This window comes from Mus musculus, chromosome 10, assembly GCF_000001635.26.
Source record: "Mus musculus strain C57BL/6J chromosome 10, GRCm38.p6 C57BL/6J".
Lineage (NCBI taxonomy): Eukaryota > Metazoa > Chordata > Mammalia > Rodentia > Muridae > Mus > Mus musculus.
The window spans coordinates 21,554,721-21,578,854 of NC_000076.6; the positions used below are offsets into that span (position 1 = coordinate 21,554,721).

General features: G+C 42.4%; 2 long non-coding RNA genes across 4 annotated transcripts; one reads left to right on the forward strand and one right to left on the reverse strand.

Annotated features, from left to right (window-relative positions):
- Window positions 1-4,750: 4,750 nt before the first annotated feature.
- Window positions 4,751-19,040, reverse strand: Gm33945. 3 transcript variants are annotated; one of them, XR_871483.2, is made up of 5 exons: window positions 18,859-19,040; window positions 17,060-17,224; window positions 9,832-9,942; window positions 8,867-8,913; window positions 4,751-6,108 (listed from the first exon to the last, which is right to left on the reverse strand). It is a non-coding gene; the product is annotated as a predicted gene, 33945 (long non-coding RNA). The 3 variants fall into 3 exon arrangements; XR_871484.2 differs by lacking the exon at window positions 4,751-6,108 and adding an exon at window positions 13,282-13,361 and having other exon boundaries at window positions 7,095-8,913; window positions 17,141-17,224; XR_380159.3 differs by lacking the exon at window positions 4,751-6,108 and having other exon boundaries at window positions 7,095-8,913.
- On the forward strand, window positions 16,871-20,481 carry Gm33892. Its single transcript, XR_380158.3, has 3 exons — window positions 16,871-17,177; window positions 18,752-18,989; window positions 19,972-20,481. It is a non-coding gene; the product is annotated as a predicted gene, 33892 (long non-coding RNA).
- The last annotated feature ends 3,653 nt before the right edge of the window (window positions 20,482-24,134 follow it).

Below are 24,134 nucleotides of genomic sequence, written 5' to 3' on the forward strand. Positions count from 1 at the left end.
AAGCAGGGAGCAAGCTGAAGAAGGACTGTTGTTGTGAGTGCAGGGTCAGCTTGAACCACATAGGGACTTCCAAGCTAGCATGGAATACAGAGTGAGACACCATATTTAAAAGAAAAATAAAAGAACTGAAAAGAAAACCATTGATAACTTGATAAAAAGTGAGCCGTTAAAAACAGGAAAACCACTAAAGGAAAAATAATGACACGTGACAAGGTGAATGAATCCCTGGACCCTCCTTTTTTCTCTTCACTGTTAAATATATGGTCCAGACATACCAGCCAGTGCCTTACAGTTACTTCCAGTCTGCCTTCTCCACCCTGTTCTTACTACTGCAGTCCAAGGCCATCCTCTTCAGCCTGGATCACAGGGCGCTCACTGAAGCGTTCTTTGCATTGCAGCCCTGTGAACTGCTGATTTAGTGTTTTCAAAAGATAGCACTGGAGTCTGCTTTCATAGAGATGGTTTTGTGGGTGAGGAAAATGCACACAGGTACACAGTTTAAGTTAAAAGATGACGAGCGTAGGGTCCTGGATAACACTATCAGCACCTAAGAATTCTCTGCGAATCAAGAATTCCCTGAGAAGTACTGCGTGGTTTTAGCTGGGCACACTCTGTGTACAGGGAAGAACACTCCCATTGGCTCGTAGGCAGCAAGGAGACTTGGAAGTCCGAGCATGCGCATTGCTGGAGGCAGGAGACTAGGCAGGCTGGAGGCAAGTTGGAAGGATTTCTGTCTCTTCTTGGCCATTGCCATCCATCCTTTGGAGCTCAGTTTGTGTGTTTCCTTCTCCAGACAGCTTTTCTCAATATTCTTTCCACCCCTACCTTCATTACTGATCTGTGTTTAGTGCGTGGTCTATTATTAAACAAAACACAATGTCATTCAATTACAGTTGTCGCTCTCTGTTCTTAGGTACCACATCTGTGGATTCAAAGAAGTGCAGGCAGATAATACAATTAAAATTCTATCTGAACTGAGCATGAATGATTTTTCCCATTGCTTCTTAAACTTCCTATACCTACACTTACACTAAGTAGGCTAGGTATTATAGTGTAGAGATTATTTAAAATGTGTATATAATCTGCAAATACTGAAGGTTTTTATATCTGCAGAAAGACCCAGAACCAACCTCCCACAGATATGTAAGAATGACTGTAATGTATCGATCGCCATATATTTACCTGTATTTGGTGGGGAGCTTCTGGGGGCAAAACCCATGTGATATTCAAATGTAGACTATTACGTTAAGGTTTCCCCGGTGCTCTACTGCAGGGAAGCATGGAGGTGGTCGTAACCACGGGGTGGTATTCCCGGGGAAAGTTATGTAAGATGGAAGGTAATCTGCGGTGAAGAGATTTTTAAATTAATTTTTAATTAAATATTAATTCACTCTCCCTAAGCCTTTAAATTGCCATTCGTAATTTCATTGGGGTAGCAAAAATAACTAGGCAATTTTTAATTACTTTGCTCCTAGGGGAAATAATTTTACTTTTAATATTTGTTTCAGAGAAACTGTATACAGGTATGCAGACTTTTAGATTGAAAAAGCAAATTGGGCCAACAAGGTGCTTCATCCAAGGCTGACGACCTGAATTTGCCCTCCAGAGTCCTCATGGCAGATGGAGAGAACTGACTCCCGGAAGTTGTCCACTGACTGCCCCACCCCCAACATACACTGTAGTCGTGGGTACTCAGAATAAAGTGGGAAATGAGTCTTATCATAATCATCTCCACATCCTAATCACACATACATCGCACAGGTAAAGACTGACCATCCTTGAGGCTAAAAAACGAACTAGGGAATTTAAATTAAACCTCTGGACTAAGGGATCATGTATGACAGTTAACTCTGGCCGGCCTGGATGAGGGAAGTGAAGCTGGCTGAGGAGCCAGTGTTCCCCAGCCTCTCCCTTGCTGTTGGCTCTCACGTGACCCAATCTTCTCCTTACCCTGAATGTCAGCACAGATTCCCAATGGCTACCAGGACCAATGGACCAATGCCAGGGCCTGTGAGGATTCCAGTCTGTGAGCAAGTGACTGTCCTTCATGCATCTGGACAGTATATTTGAAAAGATTCTAGTTCAACTTATGAGGCACTTCTGGACCCTATCTATTGCAGAAAGTAGGCCATATTTACTTCTGGGAGCAAACTAAACCCAGACATCACAGTTAGCATCAAACAATGCCTGTTTCCACTATGCTCCTGTGGGAGTGAACTGCACCAGCTCTAACTGTCCATGATCACTATAGTCTTAGAAGTATTCTTGAGGCTGTGTAAATGTCCACTAATATACCTCTTTTTTTTTTCTGATTTTGTGTAAAGCTAATTTGCTACGCAGTGAGCAGAATGAACACTAAGAGTGTGGCTTTACTATACCACACATTGACAGAAGCAGACATGCAAGCTCTGACAGGCACTAAGCTCACAGGTCTGTTAAAAGGGGTGAATATTCAAAATATATGCTTATGGCCTTTCTGAATTCCAATCTTCTTTCTGGACATATCTATCCTTATTCGCTCTGAAAAAAACAAACAACCCACAATACCAAAAAAGGAAAAAAGACAACCTTTGAAAATCATTCTTCTCATCTTAAAATGACATATTTGGGTTTATGCTCACAGTCTTTAGTGTCCCCTCCTTACCTCCTATTTTAATTCTTCATCTCTGTGTGAGTGAGTGAATGATGGATAGAGAACAGAATATCCAAAAGCAGCTTTTTTTTTAAGCAAGGTCAAATGAGCAGCTAGGAAACAAATCCTGTCTCAAATGTGTGATCTTTTGGTTTTTGTTTTTGTTTTGTTTTGTTTTGTTTTGTTTTGTTTTTCCTGTTGTCCCCATCATTTCTATAGCTGAGTTGGATTGAGAGCCAGAGGCCAGATGACAGGCTCCTAGGAAGATCCCCTCAGGTGGCTCAGGCCATGGGAGGAGATCTCCAGACTTAGTAACCTGTATTTGATGTGTGGCTTCACTATAATGATCATTCATGCTTCCTAAGAGAAGTAATCTCTGCCCACTAGGCACTCACGATGAGGGCTTTTATAGTACAGTTTGCCAAACGCAAAATCATATAACGACCCATCAACAGACCTAATCCAGCCTTCTGGCACTGTAGATACCATTTATAATTTTAGTGAGGTAGCAAAATAAGCAGGAAATTTTTAATTATCTCTGCCCTTAGGGGAAGTCAGTACTGGACCTTCAAATTTTTGCTTAGATAACATCACAGATTTTATGATACCAATACCAATAAGCAGAGAAATACAGAATAACAGCAAGTATAAGAGAAAGATTGAGAGTCGTCATATGCTTGCACGTGCTAAATCTTCTGTTTGGTAGCTCACCTGTTCAATGGCTCATACTCTCCTCAGGTGAAGAGGATGAAAGGTGGCTTTTTTAAAGGTGGTCTATTCAGAGCCAAGCAGCCGCAGGCTGACTCGAGCTTTAGATGGAGAGAGCCTGACGAGCAATGGTCAGGATTTTGGTGTAAGCTGTTCACACGTGGGTCAGCATTTAATCTCCCCTCTCTGGTTTTATTCCTACACCTGACCTGTCTTAGAAGAGGTGGTCTTTGTATTTCCTTGGTTATTAAATAACATGATTTGCTTAAGGGTTTCAACAAATTGAGACAAATATCAGTGTACGCTGTCCTTTGTGCTTTATTCAGTGCTATGCTGGTCATTCATGCCGGAAGATAAAGAGGCTGTCTTTTGGTGAGTAAAAATAAAAGGGAGAGAGGAGGATGCAGACAGGATAGAGGAGCTGGAGGATGAGGGATGCAGGAAGGATGGAGGAGCTGGAGGATGAGGGAAGCAGGATGAAGGAGGAGCTGGAGGATGAGGGATGCTGCTGGACACACGCTGGCCTTTGCACCCTGACTGTCCTTACTTGCTAAAGACTTAGACAGCATCCAGCCCTTCACTGTCAGCAGAAATCAGAGAAAGTGAGGCTCATGAGCTTCCAGCCCTCCTGAGGCCCTGTTGGTGGTAAAACCAGTGGGAAGGAGGGGGATTAATTTTCCTTATAATTTTAGCCACTGCTAAGTTGTCCATGATCAAATAAATAACCACTCACCCATGCCAATGGGAGCAATCAATGTAATTAAACTCAGGCAGGAAAATAGGAACACATTAGAAAGAAGGGGTAGTTCAGAGGGAGTGGGGAAGAGGAGAGAACAGGTGAGAATGATCAAAATATATTCTACCGTTTTGAAATTGTGAAGCAATCAATTACAACATGCATTTTAAAATATAAGTGGAAGTGAAAAATCTGGAGTATGTTTGGATCATGCGGTCATTTCATCTAAGCCTATACAGTAAAAAGGAACCAACATCAAATAAAATTTAATTCAGCTTTAAGCAGCCTTGTGAAAGTGTGTGTTCAGGTAGCTAACTTTGCAGTGAGTGGCTTTCTCCTACAGAATTGTGATTTATTTTACATATAAAGACATCCTGACTTGTGCTTTCAGAAGAGATGTTTGAGGGATACAAGAGATAACGGTGAACTTCTCTTCCTCAGCAGATTGCCATGCTATTATCCATAGATGCCCCAAGGCTAAAGCATTACAGTTTATTTTTAAACTATTTGAATCCCCACCCTCCCACAGTCCCCCATATGGCAAATTCTTGGTTTCAAGGGAATCTTTTATTTGTATGTGATGTGTGTGCACGGGTGTGTGTTTTAGGTAAGTAGTGTACAATGAGAAGAAGAGAAAAAAAAATTTATTTATTTTAATAGATGTTTATTTGTCCTAAAAATCTGGATAGAAATGTAAGTAATGTATTAACCTACTTTTCCAATCAAAACCATAATTCTTATAACACAGGACTATTCAGTGTTATGGTTCAGTTCTGCGACAATTGTCCTTGGAATGCATGGGGTGCTGAGACCCATGTGCACATCCTAACCTAGTCATTCCTTGAGAAGTAGGAGCCGCGGGTTTTAGTATCCCCACCGGAGTTTACTCAGCAGGCATGCACAGCAGCTGATCTTATAGCATGTGGTTTTAAATACAGAAATACAGAACCTGGGAGGAAAATGGCTGCCGGTAGGACAAGTTCATTTCTCTCTGAAGAGATCAGGACGTTCGTTGTCTTCGGAGTTGCACATTTTTACGCGCGTAGAGGAAAGAGCAAGGCAGCGGAGGCTGCTGTACCACCAACGGTGCTGAGGATACATCAGAGGGTTCACGTCTGAGCCATAAACCAGCCACCAGACACGCAGGGTGATTAACGGCTTCCGGAGCAGCAGCCACAAATAGATGACAGTGGAGGCTGAGAACACGGGTGGGGGTGGAAATGGACTACAGAGGGAGCATGTGGAGAGGAGCTTCCAGCCACCGTGTGCTGTGATAGAACAGCACTGTAGACCTTTCATTGCCAGATAGAGCCACTGTGAATTGTCCTGAGAACGTAGCTTATTGGATGAAGTTGGTGAAGAAGCAAACAAGGCCACAGACTGTACTGTAGTCAGAAGCGACATTTGGGAGTCTAGACCCTGTCTCTGAGGGCAGTGGTCTGAAAACTCGGCTCCTCCCGGGCATTCCTTTCCCAGAGTCCTCGATGCTCTGGTTGTCTTGACTGATCAGAGCCCCTTGTGGAATGTTTTGGTTTTCAGTTTCTCACATGTGAAGTTGTATTACCTGTTTTTTCTCACTGCTACGACGGAACACTGGGGAAAGCACCCACACTCTTCAGTCTCTCCCAATACATCTCTTGTGTGATATTTATTTTGTGGTGTGGCTTTGTGACATTCCTTGGCTTTCTACTACCAGGATACCTTTTCCCTCAGAGCTGCAACACTTGAAGGCAGGATTAGGAGAAAAATATTGCTTTTTCCAGGGAATGGGGGTGGGACAAGAGGTATCAAGGTGGAGCTGGTGCCATGGGAGTTAATGTGAAGGCAGAAAGTGGCTTACTGTGTTCTGAGAACAAGGTGTAATGTAATTAGGTATAATGAGGCCAGAGTCATGTGGTATGGAAAGACAGAGAGTCATCAAGTGAGCATCAGATTTCTCCAGTATGCAACAGGATGTTGGACAGATCCTTGGCAGGGAGTCACATCAGGATGTTTTCCAGAGAAATCCACCTTGAGGGTAGACATCCCATGCCTTGAAAAACAGCATGAGCATTACAGAAGGGAAGGACTGGCTAGAGAACAGAAGGTTTTAATAACATCAGGACAGGTAATGACAGCAGGTTGTAGGTGTGAGAGAAAATGTGGAACACTACCCTGAGCTCATGCGCTACTCCAGATATGGCAGGCCCCAGGTGACTAAGTTCACCGAAGCCAGTCACAAGAAAGGGCATAATGCTATTCTTGGTGTTCAGTGATCCTTGTGTTCAAGCACAGATCTCTTAAAATGCACAGATGGAACAATTCCACCCTCCAAACTTATATAGCATGTTATTGTCAATCACATCTCCTAAATATGATCACACCGTCACATTGGCTGAAACACATTCCTTCTTTGGAAAGCAAGTATGCTTTGGACCAGAAATGTAGGACTAATCCAGTGAGAATCAGGCATTTCCTGCACTCCCACTCAGGACACATCGAGTGGTGGGTTAATTTCACTGTTCTACCCTAATAAGTGTATGAGAGGAATTTGAATAGGATATGAAGGAAAGGAAGGAACAGGCACAAGAAATGCTTAGATGCTTGCTGCTCCATCTCCCTCCCACTCTCAGGATATTTCTGGGACCTGTGGATCTTGGATTGTTGATTTTCCTAGTCCACATTGCCTGCAAGGAGTTTCTGCTGGCAGACAGAGGGCAGGAGTCCAACAGAGCCATCTCTGCTCAGAGCAGTAACCATACTTCAACATCACCCTGTGGCATGGAACTGTCACTCAATGCAAAGAAAACTATGTCTTGGGTTTCTGGACCCCTGCTTCGTCTCCATGGAGGCTGTCATATCTCATTTCAGGAAAACCCTCTCAATTTATCAGGAGAAGAGAGCACAGGAAATGAAAATCCAAGGGTGCAGAGAACCTCTCTCATTTACCAAGACAAACACTAGGGAAGTATGTAGAGAACCAGAAACAGCCATTTGTTCAACTGCCTTGAAGGATTCATTATCCTGGCAGTGCTCCTCTTGGGAACATAGTAGGGCAGGTGGTAATGACAAATTGTTGATTCAGACCTCAGACGCCTGGCACAGGCTTCCCATAGGTCACAGACTGGAGTTACACTTGAGAATAAGCTCACAGCATCCTTTAGAGCCCCCACAGAATACAGAGCTAGACAGGACATTGATTACAAACTAAAGGTAATTGGTAACATTGTTCTCATTCCATTAACTTGTGGGAATTCAGGACCACTCTGAACACAAAAGAGTGAAAGTGAAGAAGACACGTGATTTGATCTTCCTGTTTACCAATGATGAGACTTTCTGAAGAGCAGAGCTGAATGCGTTCGATTCCTGACTACTGTCTCTAAGCAGGGCACTCATCATGCATTAATTAAATCATCTAATTCTAAATAACCTTTCTGCGGGTAACTTACCTAAGTTTGGAGTTGTTTGGTTGGTTAGTTGCTTGGTTTATTTTTGTTTTGCTTTTTAAATCAAAGAAATATGGCAATATAGTTTCATTTTAATCCCATGTGTGGGATAGGGCCTGCTTCAGATCTGATTGCTTCAGATAAGCACAAGGCAAATTGACTATGATTTGCCTCATGCTCTAATAGGGGTGTGATTTTTGTCAGTGATAGATTCTGCAACTGTGTGGAATTCTGGGAACTTTTCAAAGAGTATATAAATGCCAGGGCCCTGAGAAGTAGAGGTAGGTTGGTTGCTGTTGGTTGTGGTGTGTTAAGTAGTTGTGTGCAAAGAACTAAAAATTAAATATCCTTGATGTTGAAGATCGAACTTGCCCCAAGGAACTCAACACCCTTAATTAGCAGGAAGTATTCTAACAATAGCATTGCCCCCTTTCCTCTCTATCCATGTTCTCTCTTATCTAGTTATAGGGGGTTGAAAGGGGAAAAAAGGGTGGAGAAAGGTGGAAGAAAGAACCTACCAAGTAGCCAAAGGCTGCTACAGATGGGGTCTTAGTTTCCATTCTTACCACTACACCCTGAGAACTGTTGTTATGAGGAAATTTCCATTTCTGTGACTTCTGAAGCTCATATTTTGACATCTCTGGAAGAGAAAACACTCTCCAATAAAGTAAAAACATTCTATGATACAAACTCCCTATGTTCATATATGTGGGAGAGGAATAGGTATGTTGACCTCTTAGAATGACCTTTTGATATGATTCAGTTAATGACAGTCCAAGAAGTGCTTACTGGGACTTTGCATCAATGCAAAAAAAAAAAAAAACCTCTGGGTTCCTGAAGGACTTTGTATTTTCTGTCTAAAAGCAGAAGGAGTTGAATATGAGCACTTGTAAGATAAGTAGTGTAGAGCTGGTAGTATAGCACAGTGAATGAGAGCCCACCTAGCATGTCTTTAGGTGATACAACACACTGATGGAGAGCCTGCCTAACATGTGTTTAGGTGAGGTAGCACTCTGATGGAGAGCCTGCCAGGCATATGTGTAGCCCAGGCTCAGTTCTAGTTACTACACAGGTAGAAAAGCATGCTAATTATGAAAAGCAAGGTAGTTCTTTCCAAGATTGTGAGCAGGAAAAAACTAGAAATAATTTCAGAATTGTAAATGTTAGGCAGACAATGACATAGTCATCCAATAGGATTCTAGGAAGCCCTTGAAAATTGGGAAGTGCTGAGTTACTGACTTAGAAAAGTGTCCGTTGTGAGAAAGCATGATTACTGTGCAATAAAACATAATTTAACTTTGGAAGAAGCTCAATCTACATAAACATTATGTGTTAGTTCATATATATGACCACATATCTACTTACCTGGATGTGCCAATGGTATGTACACATGTTTAGGGGCCAACAGATAGCTGTGGAAGTGGAAAGAGGAAGACAGACATTACATAATTTCCTGTTGGGGCTATCATAGTAGATGTGTATACATTTATGTCTCAGACATTTACATTCCATATAAAGCAATACATATTTAATATAATAAAATTTGGCAACTCAGGCTAGAGTTCATCAAAATATAAGCGTTGTATTTTCAGACCATCATCAAGTACCATTGTAAGGCCACTGTGAAAGCTTACGGGACTCAGGCCCAGGAGTGGTCAATGGCATGACTTGATGCTTTGCTGGTCTTTATGCTCAACTCTGCAGCTGTTTATATTCACTTTACAGAGTGCTGCACCTGAGTGATCCAGACCGAAACTGCTTATTCCAGCACGGCAGGATGACTGTCATCAGGCAATCAGCCTTTCTAGACTGTGACTTTCTAAGTATGTTTTCATTGCCTGGCATAAATATTTTGTCAGTAGCCTATGTGCAGTAATAATGTTTTGCATAACAAAAAAAATCAGCAGGTGCATCCACAGGAAAGCAGCTGCTTGAAGATGCATTCTGTGTATGGCTTGACTCTTCTAAATGTACTATTACTGTTGTTGTTGTTGTTGTTATAACCAAGGGGTAATTAGTTGCTATGGATGACATCTAGCAAAAACCTCAGAGACGCTTCTTTGAGAATAAAGTAAGAACTACCTAGATGAGGCTGTGGGAAGGTGTGAGGTGTGAGGTGGCTAAGTATATCTCTGTCCTTGAGAATGACTCAGTTCCCAGCACCCACATAGCCGTGCACAGCTGCCTGTACTTCCAGTTCCAAGGAACCCAACTGCTCCTCCTGGCCTCCACTAGCACCAGGCACACATGTGGTACACATGCATATATGCAGGCACTCCGATATTGCGCATAAAATAAAAATAAGTAAATCTTAAGGGAGGAAAACCTACCTAGACAAATGAAGGAAAGTCTCGGGAAATACTCCATTCGAAGTTTCTACATCAGGGAAGCTGCCATCTTACACTGGAACGAAGCACTCCCCAGGGCTTGCCGAGTGTGTGCTTTTTAGTGGGAAGGAAGAACCAAGAATGTTATAGGAAAAGAACAATTCAGGTTTCTTTTTTCAGTGATCATAGGCAGTGATAAGAAACTACTAAAAGCCCTCCAAGACAGAGGGGCTGGAAGCAACTGCTAGGCTAGACAGGAACACACCTGTATAGAAGTCGGGTCAGTGTCCTTGGTCTTGGCTCAAACACAATTTTCATCGTGGGCTTAAATAAGCTCTCAGGCTGGAGAAATGGCTTGGCAGATGAGAGCTTGCTACACAAGCATGAGGACTGGAGGTGCGATCCCCAGAACCTAGCTGATGCTTAGTGGGTGTGCTGGCCCACCTGTAGGTCCAGCCTTGGGAAGCAGAGGATGGAGATGCCCAGAGCAGGGCAGTCCTCTAGTAAGGCCAGTATGTTTCTGAGTTCTGGCTTTGGCTCATCGAATGCAGTGTGGAGTGATAAAGGCTAGTTCCTGACATTAGTGCTCTGTGTACATATGCAAGCTCACATGCACATACATGAAAAGGGGTTCTTGAGAGTAGCTGTAAAGTATAATACATGTATTTTATGAAATCCATAGACATCAACTGAGCTGGTATATTTGTTTTATTAAACTGAATGTGTATGTATGTTTGTGTGTGTTCACGCATGTCTTTGTGTATGTATGTAGAGACCAAAGGACAACCTCTGGTGTCATTCTGAGGAAACCATCTACGTCCTTTGAGACAAGGTCTTTCAGAGTCTACACTGGCTGGTCCGTGACCCCCGAGGATCCTCCTGAGAGGATTCTGCCTCCCCGGCACTGGGATGACAAATTTTAATTAGTTATTTTTACATAGTTTCAGCGCTAAACATTTGTCCTGTGAGGTAAGCATTGCACTGGCTGACCTATATCTCCAGCCTGCTGTATTTGGATTTTATCACTGAGTGTTAATCATACGGTGTGGTGGTACACACCCACAATCCCAGCACTGAGTAGGTGGAGATAAGAGAATCAGGAGTTCAAGGCCAGCCTGAATTACATAAATGAGTAAGAAGTTAGCCTGGCTCATCTTCCAAACAAACAAATATCAATGCACTAAAATGTTGGGTGGTTTTTGCTTTACATACTGCAGATAGCCTGATGACACAGACTTCATTTCCTTCCGTGGATATATTTAGAAAGCCAGTCTGAAGAGCACTTGCACTCAGCAGGGAGCCCATCAAATCCCATCCTGCCAGTCAGGCGGATGAATGCAGGGTCTCCCGTTAGCCCCAGAGGTTCTAGAGCTACATGTTCTGTTAAAGCCCTCCCAATTGTTTTTCACATGGAGTTAGCATGAAGATAGAACTGAAAGAGAAACCAAAGCTTAGAATTAACAGAAACCATCCACTAACTGCACAAGACCCTTGGGAAATCACAACAGCTGCAGAGGTACAAAATTTAACCAAAACAAATTTATCTAATATAAAATATTTTTTCCTTTCTGCTTTTTGGGGTTACTAGTTTAGGATTTTTATTTTATGTAATTTATGAGAATAAGATAAAAACAGTGTTGTGACTAAAGTTCTCTCCAGTTCTCTCCCTCCCTGTCTCCTCTCCCTTCTCCATTTCCTTTCCCTCCCTGTGCCCTCTCCTACCCCTTTCTCTTCCTCTTTTCTTCTTTGGATTGCAAGTCATTTCATCTCAGCTTCCCTAAATGGATATTTTCATCTCAGCTTTATATACACTGACTTCAAATTATTGGCTGAAAAAAGTAGAGATATGGCAAGCTACAGATGCCTTCCTGAGTTGCCCTTTCCCTGCAATGTGGTTCTCCTTCATCCATTACACTACGTTATGTTATATACTACATATAGTTATACTATACAGTACAAGACAAATTCACCCACACTAATATTTCTCATTTGCTGAATTCCCTTTGAAAGTCATGGATGGTACACCTTGTGGCTTTAATGACTAGGCTTGGAACCTCAAACTCCTTACAGTTGTTTAATAAAATGTAATAGTCTAACGCATTTTAATGTAGGAAGTATGCAGATTGAGGAAAGAATCCTTAATTCTGATTTAGAATGTTCTTGCTCTTTTCCGCATTATCTTATTGTTGATGAAGACTTGGCAAGATGCTGAAGGGACAGACGGGTGATGTACAGAGCACACAGCAAAGTGTGCAGAGTGAGGCTTAAACATATTGAGAAGATGGGGATGGTTTCAAGGTCTGACTCTCAGTCCTGCGGGCGAGGACTCATTTCCACCACTATGCTTGGTTTACAAAGCTAGAAGAAGAGTCACCAAGCTTCCATCTTGTGGAGTTAGTTAGAAGGAACCCATTTCTGTGGAAAGAGAGCAGTGGTACCTTGTTTGGTTGGAGTGCTATCTCGCTGAGCTTGAGCACCTAAGAAGCCTGCAGCAGAAATTGAGTTATCTTGGATTCCGATGTACATGGACTGACTCACAGGGGAGACCCATACATTCTGTTTCTATATAGATGTCTGAGGATTACAAGTTTTGTTCTTTTTGCCAATTTCTGTAACTGTATCCACAAATACTGTAATTAACTATTTAATGTGTTCAGATAAAAGTACCTGGATAGGTACCAAGACTTAAAAACTATACTCAGTTAACAGTTTTCCAGGAAATAACTGGGACTCTTTGTTTTCTTGATACACCTCAACCACAGGATTAAATAATGTTTCAAAGTGATTCATAGATTTATTGTAATTTTCATGGCTACTAAGCAGTGTGGAAAGGTGACTTTTCTGCGGCTGTGTGTTCATAGTTATCACAGTGAGTACAGGTCTTGACAAACATAACCTATCTGTGGGGTCTCATTTACTTAAGGTAAACAAAATATTTCTACATAGGGGGGACCTTACAAAGAAGGATGATGGATATAGCTTCCAAAGACATAGCCTACAGACTTTTGAGTCACCACTTACAGAGCTACAATAGAAGCAAACTACACAAAGGTAAAAGAAAAGACTCCATCTTAAATTTCTATGGATTTTTATACTCCCCCAAACAAGATTTGTTCCTAGTCTAGCATGTATAAAAGTATTTGATACTAGCATCTTAAAAATTAAGGAGACTGGAAAAAAGAAGATGACGAGAAAAAATGTTTTCAATGCAGATCCTTTTCTTTTGTTGAAAACATACTTTTTTTCATACAATATATTTTGATTGTGGTTCCCCCTCCCTCAACTCCTTCAAGATCCTCCCACGTCCCTTTCCATCCAAACCCAGACCTGGTTTTTTTTCTCTCTCATTAGAAAACAGTCATCTGAATAATAAAATAAGATGAAACAAAAACAAACCTGAATAGGACCAAACAAAAGAAAAAGAACTGAAGAAAAAGCAGGAGAAACACGTACAGGCACAGAGACGTGCACTCTCTCACACAGGACTCCCATAAAAACACAAATCCTGAAGCTGTAATATACATGCCAAGGACCTGTGGGTTAAAAAAAGTAAAATTAAAAAAGTGCTCTGACAGAATATGGGACGAGGAATCTCTAGATGCGTTCCTCTGGCTATGCTTCTGAGCTCACTGTGTGTTGGCCACCCACTGCCGGGCACGGGGCACCCACTGCTGGGCACGGGGCACCCGCTGTTGGGCATGGGGCATCCACTGTTGTGTATGGGGCACCCGCTGCTGGGCATGGGGCCTGCTCTTTACAGTGTTTTGTATCCCAGGTGAGATACATAATCTGGAGAGAAATAATTTTTCATTCGCCAGCAGTTGTCAATAGCAGATAGCCCTGGGACCCTATCTGGCACAGACCTGTAACAGTCTGTGAGAGTTCATACCTGTGTTGGTCCTGCAGTGTTTGAAGGCCTTGTTCCCTTGGTGTCTTCCATCCCCTCTGGCTCTTATAGTCTTTTTGCATCCTCTTTTGAATAGTTCCCTGAGCCCTTGGGGGAGTGTTTGATGGGAACATCCCATTTAGGAGTGTTTCCAGGTCTCTCACTCTGCACACTGCCCAGCTGGGGGTCTCTATATTTGTTCTCACACAGGAGGAAGCTTCTCTGATGAAAGCTGAACACGGCACTGATCTATGAGTCTAGCAGAATGTCATTAGGAGTCATTTTATTGCTACATTCCTTTAGCAGAACTAAGTAGTATCTGGTTTTTCCCTAGGGCCCTGGCTTATATGGTTTCAGGTTCTGGCCACCCAAGCAGTGTCAGGTATGGGCTCCATCTCCTGGAGTGGGCTTTACCTGCAATCAGGTATTAGTTGGTTACACCCACAAGCTTTGAGCCACTATTGCTATCTCATCTTGCAGGCAGGTCAACACTGCAGATCAAAAAGTTTGTAGTTGGATTGGTGTTTGCCTCTCTCCTTTGATAGTTTGCCGAGAACCTTCTAGCGCCATGAACACTGGTCTATGGGGGTGAAGGCTCTAGGTTGGTCCACTCAACTTCACGTTCAGTGAGTTATGTGGGTGTTGTTGTCAGTGATACGGCCTTTCCATCAGTTTCTGGAGAACAGCCTTGGTAATTGCATGAGCTGTTGGGGGTCCCATGGGACCCACTTCATTAGATGCACCCCATTCCTAGCATTGGAAGCTTCACTCAATGATGAGAGATGGCCAGGTGGGGTTCTATCTGGCTTGTTATTTGGCAGTTTCACTTAGACCATCTTTATATACATACTTATTTTAGGATGCTTCTATTGTATTAGTTTTCCATAATGCATTAGTTTTAACTGTCTCTCCCCGTATTCTCTCTTGCTCCCTCTTCTCTCTCCTCCCTATTTGATCGTCCCACCCCTGCCCCACCTCATCCATTCATAACTATATATTCTATTTCCCTTTCTTAGGGAGATCTATCTGTTCCCCTAATCCCTGGTCCTTTACTCTATACCTAACCTTTACAGTTATATCAAAGACTTAGCAGCTAACATCCTGCTAAGTGAATACATATTATATTTGTCTGGGCCTGGGTTAACTTACTCAGGGTTTCTTTCTAATCCCATCCATTTACCTGAAAATTCCATTATTTCATTTCTTTTAATAGGCAAGTAATATTCCATTGTGTAAATGTGTCATATTTTGTTTATCCATTTATCCATTAATTTATATCTAGGCTGTTTCCAATTTCTGGATGTTTTGAATAGAGCAGCTATGTACAAGGTTGAAGCAAGTGTCTCTGTAGTAGGACAAAGCATCCTTTGGGTATATGACCTAGAGTTGTAAGCAGATCTTACTGGCAAAAATAAATAAATAAATAAAAATAAAAATAAAAATAAAAATAAATTCTCTTAATGTTGTTGACAAGCATGTATAAGCACAAGACTGGCTTTTGATGCATTTTTGCCATAAAAATGCACTTTGAAACATAGATGAGACATTTTGAAAACTCAGTAACATACTTACTACATTTTTACTTAAATGTATTTAGGTTAAATAGCTGAAAAATGTTCTAAGCATTCAGAATAAAATATTTCTAAATCAAAGGAAACTATTATAAACTAGGAAACTCTTGAAACAAGTGACAAAGACACTATGTTAAACTAAGGTTGGATTGAAAGCCCAGTCTGTAGCTTTATGTTCTCATGCTAAAAGAGGAAAGGGCTTGGGGAGGCAGCTCAGTGGGTAAAGTGCCTGACGTGCAAGCCCTAGGAACTGAGTTTGAATTCTCAGCACCAGAAAAAAGTGGAGTGTGATGGCACCCACTCAAAATCCTATCGTAAGGGATAGAGACAGAGGAATCACTAGAGATCTCTGGCCCTCTGGCCAGCCAGTCTCACCAATCATTGATTTCAGACTCAGTGAGAGACCTCACCTCAAAGAACAAGGCAAAGAGCAATCAAGAAAAACACCTACTATCACTATCACAGCCTACACACACACATACTCAAGTACATAAACAAAACCGTCCCCCCCAGACACACACACACACACACACACACACAGACACACAGACACACATACACACAGGCACCCCCACCACAGGCATACACACACAGACACACACACACATACATAGGTACACATACACAGGCTCATACACAGGCACACATATAGAAACACTCACACGGACACACTCATGCAGGAACACACATAGGCATACATACACAGGCACATATACAGGAACACTCACACAGACACAGTCATGTAGGAACACACACAGGCACACATACAGGATCATTCACACAGGCACACTCACACAAGCACAGAGGCATGCACACAGGCACATGTACCCACACAGGCATTCACACAGGCACACATACACACACAGGCATGCACACAGGTGTACATACACAGGCACACTCACACAGGTACTCATACACACACAGGTACACACACAGGCACACACACAAGCACACATACACACACCTAGGCACATACACACAAAGGCATACACGGGTAGGCACACACACAGGCACACATGCACACAGGCACACATACACACACAGGTACACACAGGCACACATACACAGGCATATACACACAAAGGCACACACACACAGTTTAAAATTTTTAAAAGAATGAAAAGAGCAAAAATTCATGTTCAAAGGTAACAGGTCAAAATTCACTCCACAGACTAAAAAATGTTAAGGAGACAATTTAGTTAAGTAAAAACTTAAAGATACAAACACACATATCAAGAAGAGTTTGTTTCTAAAAGTGATGAAATGCCTCATTTGTGTCAAGATTTATAAAAAAGACATAGAGAAGCAAAAAAAAAAAAAACAGCAGTGCAAAAAAGAGAACATTATCACTCACACAGCATTATGATATTAGATAACTTTTGGCAATAAATTTAGAAATTATGTCAAAGGTACACAATCCTCAGAAAATAAAAATACTGATTCAAAAATCAAAAATTAAAAAAAAAAATTCAAGAATAAGTGGAAACACTACGTGTGCTTTTAGTTGTTTATTTCTGCTGGCACAGCCACGCAGGGTCTCATAATACTTGTTCCCATTTGTCCTTTGTCCCATGAGAATAGGCATCACCTGTGGTAACTGCAGGCACTCCTGTCCAGGCTTAAGACACTGCTAAGGCCCAGTCAGCACTGAGCGCCGCTCTCTGGGAATGTCTGGGGCTAAGACTGCCTCTGCCCATGTAGTAAACAGAATGAGTCTAGGCTTCCTCAGTCTCAGGAGGCCTGTCAGATACAGAGCAGGCTGCTCCAACCTCACCTGTGGACAGTTCCTTCCAAGGACTGGAGAAGCTCACGGACTTTTGACCGCCTACACTCTTGGATCTCAGAGCTGACTTACTTCCCACAGGCATGTTCTGAATCAGAGCCAACTCCAGGTCAGAGTCCTCCTCTCTCCATGCTGCTTCTGTGTGGCTGGTGACTTCTTCAGAGAGCCCAGGACATACACCATGCAGAAGATGAGAAGGGGTAGAGGTGGAGAATAAGGTGATGGCTGAGAGAACTGTGGACCAAGAGTCCCCACTCCATACAGGACAAATATCCCATGGACCACAGTTCTCATTTACAGGATCTATCTCTGGCATAGTTCAACTTCCTTAATTGCATACAGCTTTAAACAAAACGTAATGCGACTTAACAGCTTACTCATTGCCCTCAGTGGCTGCAGGAATATCTGCATCTTCATGGGTATTAGCTACAAATTATATGGATCTTTCCTAAAACCTGATCCAAATTCTTTATCTTATCTGGGGGGAGGGGAAGGGAGCTCTTCCAGAGGACTTGGGTATTCGTGTTTATGGTACAGTGTGAAAAGTCAGGAATAAATTTATAAGCAATTTGAAGATATGAGAGCTTTAACTGCTTTATGGTAGAAGGATATCATAGTGATAGGAATGGAGACGTGGTGAGAACACTAAGTATTATTTAAAACTTTGAGCTGTCTCAGAGTAGACACGTTTCAGAACAATATGCAAAGTAAGAGTCTTTTACTTAAAAAGTAAGAGGAAATGGTATTTCATCGAATTTAATAAGATCAAATGTAAGGTAACCCAATTTTAGAAATATTGATATACAAAAATGTATTCATTTTAAGTGAAACAAACATTTTATTAATGCTTTCACTAAAAAAAATTTTTTAAATGTTACACATCTATAGTCCTGGCACTCAGGAAGCTGAGGCACTACTGAGAGTTCATGCTCACAACCATTCTGTACTAGACAGTGAGATGATGCCATCTCAGCATGGTGTAGGGATGGAGGAGGGAGAGTTTAAAGTGCTTTAAAATTATAAAGTCAGGTATCATGAGAAGAAAATGTTATAGGACAGAAATAGGAGCCCTATCCACCCCTCCATCCATCCATCCATCCATCCACCCACCCAACCACTCACCCAACTATCTACACATCCACCCACCCATCATCATCCATCCATCTACCCACCCACCCATTCACCATCCATCCATCAATCCATCTATCCACCTATCCACCCATCTGTGCATCCATTCATCCATCCATCCATCCATCCATCCATCCATCCATCCGTGCATTCATCTATGTATCCATCCACCCACCCACCCATCTACCTACCTACCCACCTATTCAACCATCTATCCACCCATCTATCCATCCATCTATCTGTCTGTTCAGCCATGCACCCATCCAACTATACATCCATCCACCCATCCACCCAACCATTCACCCACCCAACCAACCACCCACCCACCCACCCACCCACCCACCCATATACCCACTCACACACCCAACCATCCATCCATTCATCCCTCCCTCCCTCTCTCCATCCATCCATTTATCCATTTTTACGCTATGTCCTTCTACACTGTTTGAACTTCTTATACAGACCATGTATCCAGGTGGTATGTGTATGTGGATGATTCTGTTTCACACAGTGCTATTTGTGAATGTGTCAGTCACTGTTTTTTTTTTCTTTTAGTATATAAACAAATAGCTTTGTAGATGCTGCTTTTAATCAGCATGGCAAACACAATTCATGGAAGGTCAAGGCAATTTTCCATTTGTGCTGCAACTGCACATTCCTACCTGCTGGGAAGAAGACCCAAGCTTCCTGTGGGTTGTGTTGATTCAGCTTGGCCATCTGAAGTAACCCAGCGTCAACGGTTGGAATGGAATCCTGCTGCTTCGGTCAGGGGCTCTGCTGGTGGCACTTTGTGGTATGTGGTGTTAATTATGTTCTTTTTTATACAATATCAGTGATTGGGTAAAAGAGTTGACAATGAGTGTCAGCCAAGATTCAGGATAAAGGTGGCTCCCTTGGAGTTGATCTGGCATCTCACGTGGGGAGAGAAGAATCCAGATCCAGGTCAGCAGGCGAAAGGTTTGTGGGCAGGAGAACACAGGCCACGGAAGGCTGCAGAATCCAGGAAGTGGCCTGCTTTATTATTCATGAGTGCTGCTGCTCCTGAGAACATTCTGTACTGTGTACAAAGTTGGCTTAGTACAAATTCCAAAGCCATTTTCTTAATCATGTAGAATCTCATTTTCAGAGTAGGCAGATAAGTAAGTTGATAGTTAAACATTTGTAAACCAATACATTCCAGAAAAATCCGCCCATTGGCCATGTGGCCAAAGGACACCACAGTGCTTAAAACAATGCTCTCAAGTTCGTCAGTGGGGAAAACAATGCTCTCAAGCGTATGGGAAAATATACTCCCTTGCTTCTTCTTTGTTCAAGAAATAACTTGTTGAGTGCCTACTGTGTGCACTGTGCTATACTGGGAACACACATAGTTGAGAATAGACAGGTATTTACTGGGAGCACATATTCCTTGCTAGATAGTAAATGCTGTGGGTACTTGCATCTGGATGGTACAGCATGTATATATCATCATTATGCAAAAGAATAGAAACTATGTGATGACATTTAGTGAGTTAAAAGTATTCCATAAAACATGCATTCTATTGAGAAATAGATATTAATCGTTTTCCAGCTTTATTAAGGCATGTTAACAAAGAAAATATGTATCTATTACATGATGTTCTAATATATATACATATATATATTCAGGGACTGGAGATATGGGTCTGTGTTTATGAGTACTTGTTGCTCTTATAGAGGACCAGTTTGATTTCCAGCATCTACATGGTGGCTCACAACCATCTGTAACTCCAGTTTCACCTTCTGGTCTCTTTCAGGATCCTTGGAGAAACCAGGCATGTAAGTGGTACACAGATGTATGTGCAGGCAAAACACCCAAACACATAAAATACAAAATAATAAAGTAAGTAAAAGCTTTAAAAAGCGCCTGTTCACGATAAAATATGTCTCAATCAAGCTAATTACCACACATGACCAAGCTCAGTGAATGTTATCAATCTTGGCAAGCCCGTTCCCTGGGCTGTAGTTTGGCGAGATGCTTGTAGGGCCAGTGGGATCTTCCATTCACTCACTCATGCACATTACCGATTCCATCACAATGCACTGTGTGGCCTGAGAAGAGCCACAGGTACACAGCATTTACCTACACTGCACTGTACTCTGCTTTCACATTATAAACATGAGGGTGGGGGATCATGTCACATCAACGCTTGCCATGCCCCTCCCAAAACTGACCAGCAGGGTGGAGCCATCCTCTCCCTCCTGTGATTCTGAAGCTTCAGGAGAAAGGAGACCTGAACACACTGAAGAGGCATTGCGCCGTTCCCTCCCCCCCCCCCCTTTAGAACCTTAGCGAAGCATCCATCTGCTCTGTTTCTACAGATTCGCTTGTTCTGAGCGTTTCATCCTATAAAATACCTGTCACCCATGTTTCTGGCTCTTTTACTTCACATGCTATTTTCAAAGTTTCTCAATGTTGAGCATGTTGTAGGATCCATTTCTTTTTCAGGGTTGGGTCCGTATTCACCATATGCATATGTCGCAATTTATCCATTCACTCTTCTGTTAATGAGACATTGACCCTTCCCTTTCTGGCATTTTTGCCAAGTCCTCTATGAATACATACATGCATGTACTTGTTTCAAAACCTGCTTTTAATCCTTTGGGGTAGATACTCAGAAATTAAATTGTTGAGTCATATGGTAGTTCTATGTTTAATATTTTGAGGTTAAAGACATGCAACTTAAAAGCAAGCAGGTAATATAGCTTATTGTAGAATCCTATAAGAGCGAGGAAACACTTTTATTTTTTCCTGCCTTTCTCTTCCTGCTGCCAACCATGGCCCTATGGCTCCTTTGAGCCTGAACAAGATTGGGACTTTCGCTCCAGATCAACCTCCTTCGATCAGATGCTCACCAGCAGTGAGCTCTAAAGACTATGAAGGTACTGGGTCCCCATCCCAGAGCAGTGAGCGGAACTGCTTTCTGTCCCCATCTCCCACCATTTATTTTGAGAGCCTGTTGTGGTTTGCAGTCCCTGAATCAGTCATGCGAAAAGAGCTACTAGCTGAGGCTAATTAGTGCCACTGAAATGTAAGTAATGAAAGAGAGTGAGTCACGCAGTAGTGCGCTTTTATGGCAGTTATGAAGGGAGGGTAGATCAAATGTACAAATCTAGACTGCAGGGAACACTGAACGGCTGAATCATATGTCCCACTGAACATGTTCCTTAACATAATCGTTCCAGGGTTTTGGCTGAACTGTTTTTCCTGGAGCCAGGCAGTGACCTCCTACACCTGTCAGGGAAACCCAACCCAGCACTCCTGAGAGAGGGGAGCGAAGCAGGCACACCTACAGTTCAGAGCTACAGTGTATCCTGCTTTGGACCATTTTTTCCTGCAGCCCTTCCACTGTGGTCCTCTGTAGCTCAGAAGCCTGTGACATAGCTCGGTAGCTTAGAGAGTGCTTGGAGCAACGTGCCCGAGAGAAAAGGTGGCCGTTTCCCATCCACAACCTGTGTTTCCCAGAGATGAGCCCTTGCTGCCTAACCCTGATACATGTCATACTAGTCTTTTAGTAAATTACTCAATTTCTCAGTCTACCCTCGACGTACTTTAAATGCTACATGGCTACTGACGGAATCAGAATTAACTTTGTTGTCAGAAGGTGCACGACAGAGGTGGTTTGCCACATCTGTCCAGTTTTAGCATGGTTTCAGGTGTGGGCCAGGAGTGGAGGTTAGGTGATGGCTTAATACTCCCTTGGCTTGACTCCTGTCTCCTGCTTCAAGCTAGCAGAGTAACCCCATCCCCACCCCAGTCACTTAGGTCTCCATCTATATGAACAGTACCTGTCAAGGAGATTATTTTGAGCAAAGGGTCTAGAAGAGTGTAGTTGCCAGGTAAGTGGTGCACAGTGAAAACAAGCAGGATGGATTCTTTGGATATTCAGAAGAGGTCTATGTCCTGTGAGTTACAACAGTATGTGCAGAGGTAGCATGAGGGCAGAAAGGCCCAGCACCACCGTGTTCATTCCAGCCAGTGCTATTGCCATCAGCAGGACTTAGCCCATGTTTCTCTGGACATATTGATCCTGGCCTAATAGACAGCTCTTTAGACACACCTTTACAAGATGCCAAAGAAAAGAATTATTCCTTATACAGGTTACTTGTCCTTCAAACAATCAGACCACCCTTGACCCTTAAGTAAGTTACTTAACCTTCCTGATATTCAGTTTATCTGTTTAAATGGAAAAAATAATATCTCAGCTCACTTGAGCACCATGGCCTTCAAGAAAAAATCAAACAAGCAAACAAAAATACTCTAAATTACTGTGGATTCCACTATGGCTGCAGTGTTTATCTGGTATGCCACTCACTTTTGTTTAGAAAGTACTGAATATAAACATTGAGAGACCAAAAAAAAAAAAAAAAAAAAAAAAAAAAACCCAACATTGAGAGACTCACACCTGGTACAGTGGCTGCTCTCCTCTGAGGTTACACAGTGCATCATCCTGAGAGGGGCTTTCTAAATCTGTAAGACTACCAAGAATTCAATGTGGTCTGCAAAACTTGAAATTTCTACTCAAATTTCATCCTTATCTCCCCAGGCCCCTTAACAACTATCTAATGCTCCACATCCCACCTAGTTGGAAGGAACAACTAGTCCACGACTGTGCAAAAGACAAAGCTCTTCCTATGTCAGAGACATCGATAAGGAACTAGAATATGTTTAGAAGACTCGAGACTTAGTTTCTTCTCACTACCATGACCTCATTATTGTTTGGATTTGTTTGCACTTTGTGATTCATACTATACGGCTCAAAGTGAAGGGAGACCAAGCAGTGATCCATCTTACACGGACAAAGATAACACGGATGTTTGGAATGTCATTGAACCCCACAGTGAGGATGCAGGTCCTATGATAACACCACATTAGAGAAAGGACAGGCTCTGCGGTGGGGTTTTGAGGGGATTGATGAGACTGTTGGGAAATATAAAACAGAACTGTGGTTTCTGGCCTCAGAACACTCCATGATGCGGTACTGTATGTTGTCTTAGTGGGCACTATTCTCTCCCCCTCTACTGCCTCTCAACACCTGCAAGTGTGAAGGTCACACTCAGGGCTGCACTGCTTCTCTAGGGCTGCCATGGCAACATGCCACCAAACAAGATGCCTAACAACAAAAGTTCATGGCTACCAGTTCTTGAAGCTAGAGGGACTAAGATACAGCAGGGTTATCGTCTTCTGAGGGCTATGAAGGAAGTGCTACCACCCGCCGCCTGCTATCTACAATCCAAAAAGACCGCCCCAGGAATCAACTGTCCTTGAATTTATTCCTGTGTGTGTGTGTGTGTGTGTGTGTGTGTGTGTGTGTGTGTGTACATATATGTGAGTCTGTTTGTCTCTATGCCTAAATTCTCATTTTCATAAGAAAATCAGACATATTGAAATATGCCCCATTAAATAACTTGATGTGTCTATCTTGCCTGGACAGTATTTCCAAATAAGCACACACTCATCATCACTAGAAGATAGGCCTTCAAATATTAGGAGGGAGGAGAAAACAATTTGACCACAACACTCGCACCCATTGTTGCAGAGAGCACACACACACACACACACACACACACACACACACACACACACCCCTATATACAACACCCATAGACATACCACAGATATACACACCACACAGACACACACACATATATACATACCACACACAGACACACAACACACATGCACAATGTATACCACATACACAGACACACACACAAACACAGAGAGCAAAACAAAACCATAGAAATACCACCCCACCAATGCTATTACCATAGACATGTTACTGTAAGTATAGAGGCAGTGGAAAGGGCTTTGGCTGTGCTCTTCAGCTTCTGTCTTCCAAATTTTACGTGATTATGTCTGCTTGGTAGAGACTCTGCCTTACAAGGAAATAGTGCTATAAGGAAACCTGAGAGACGA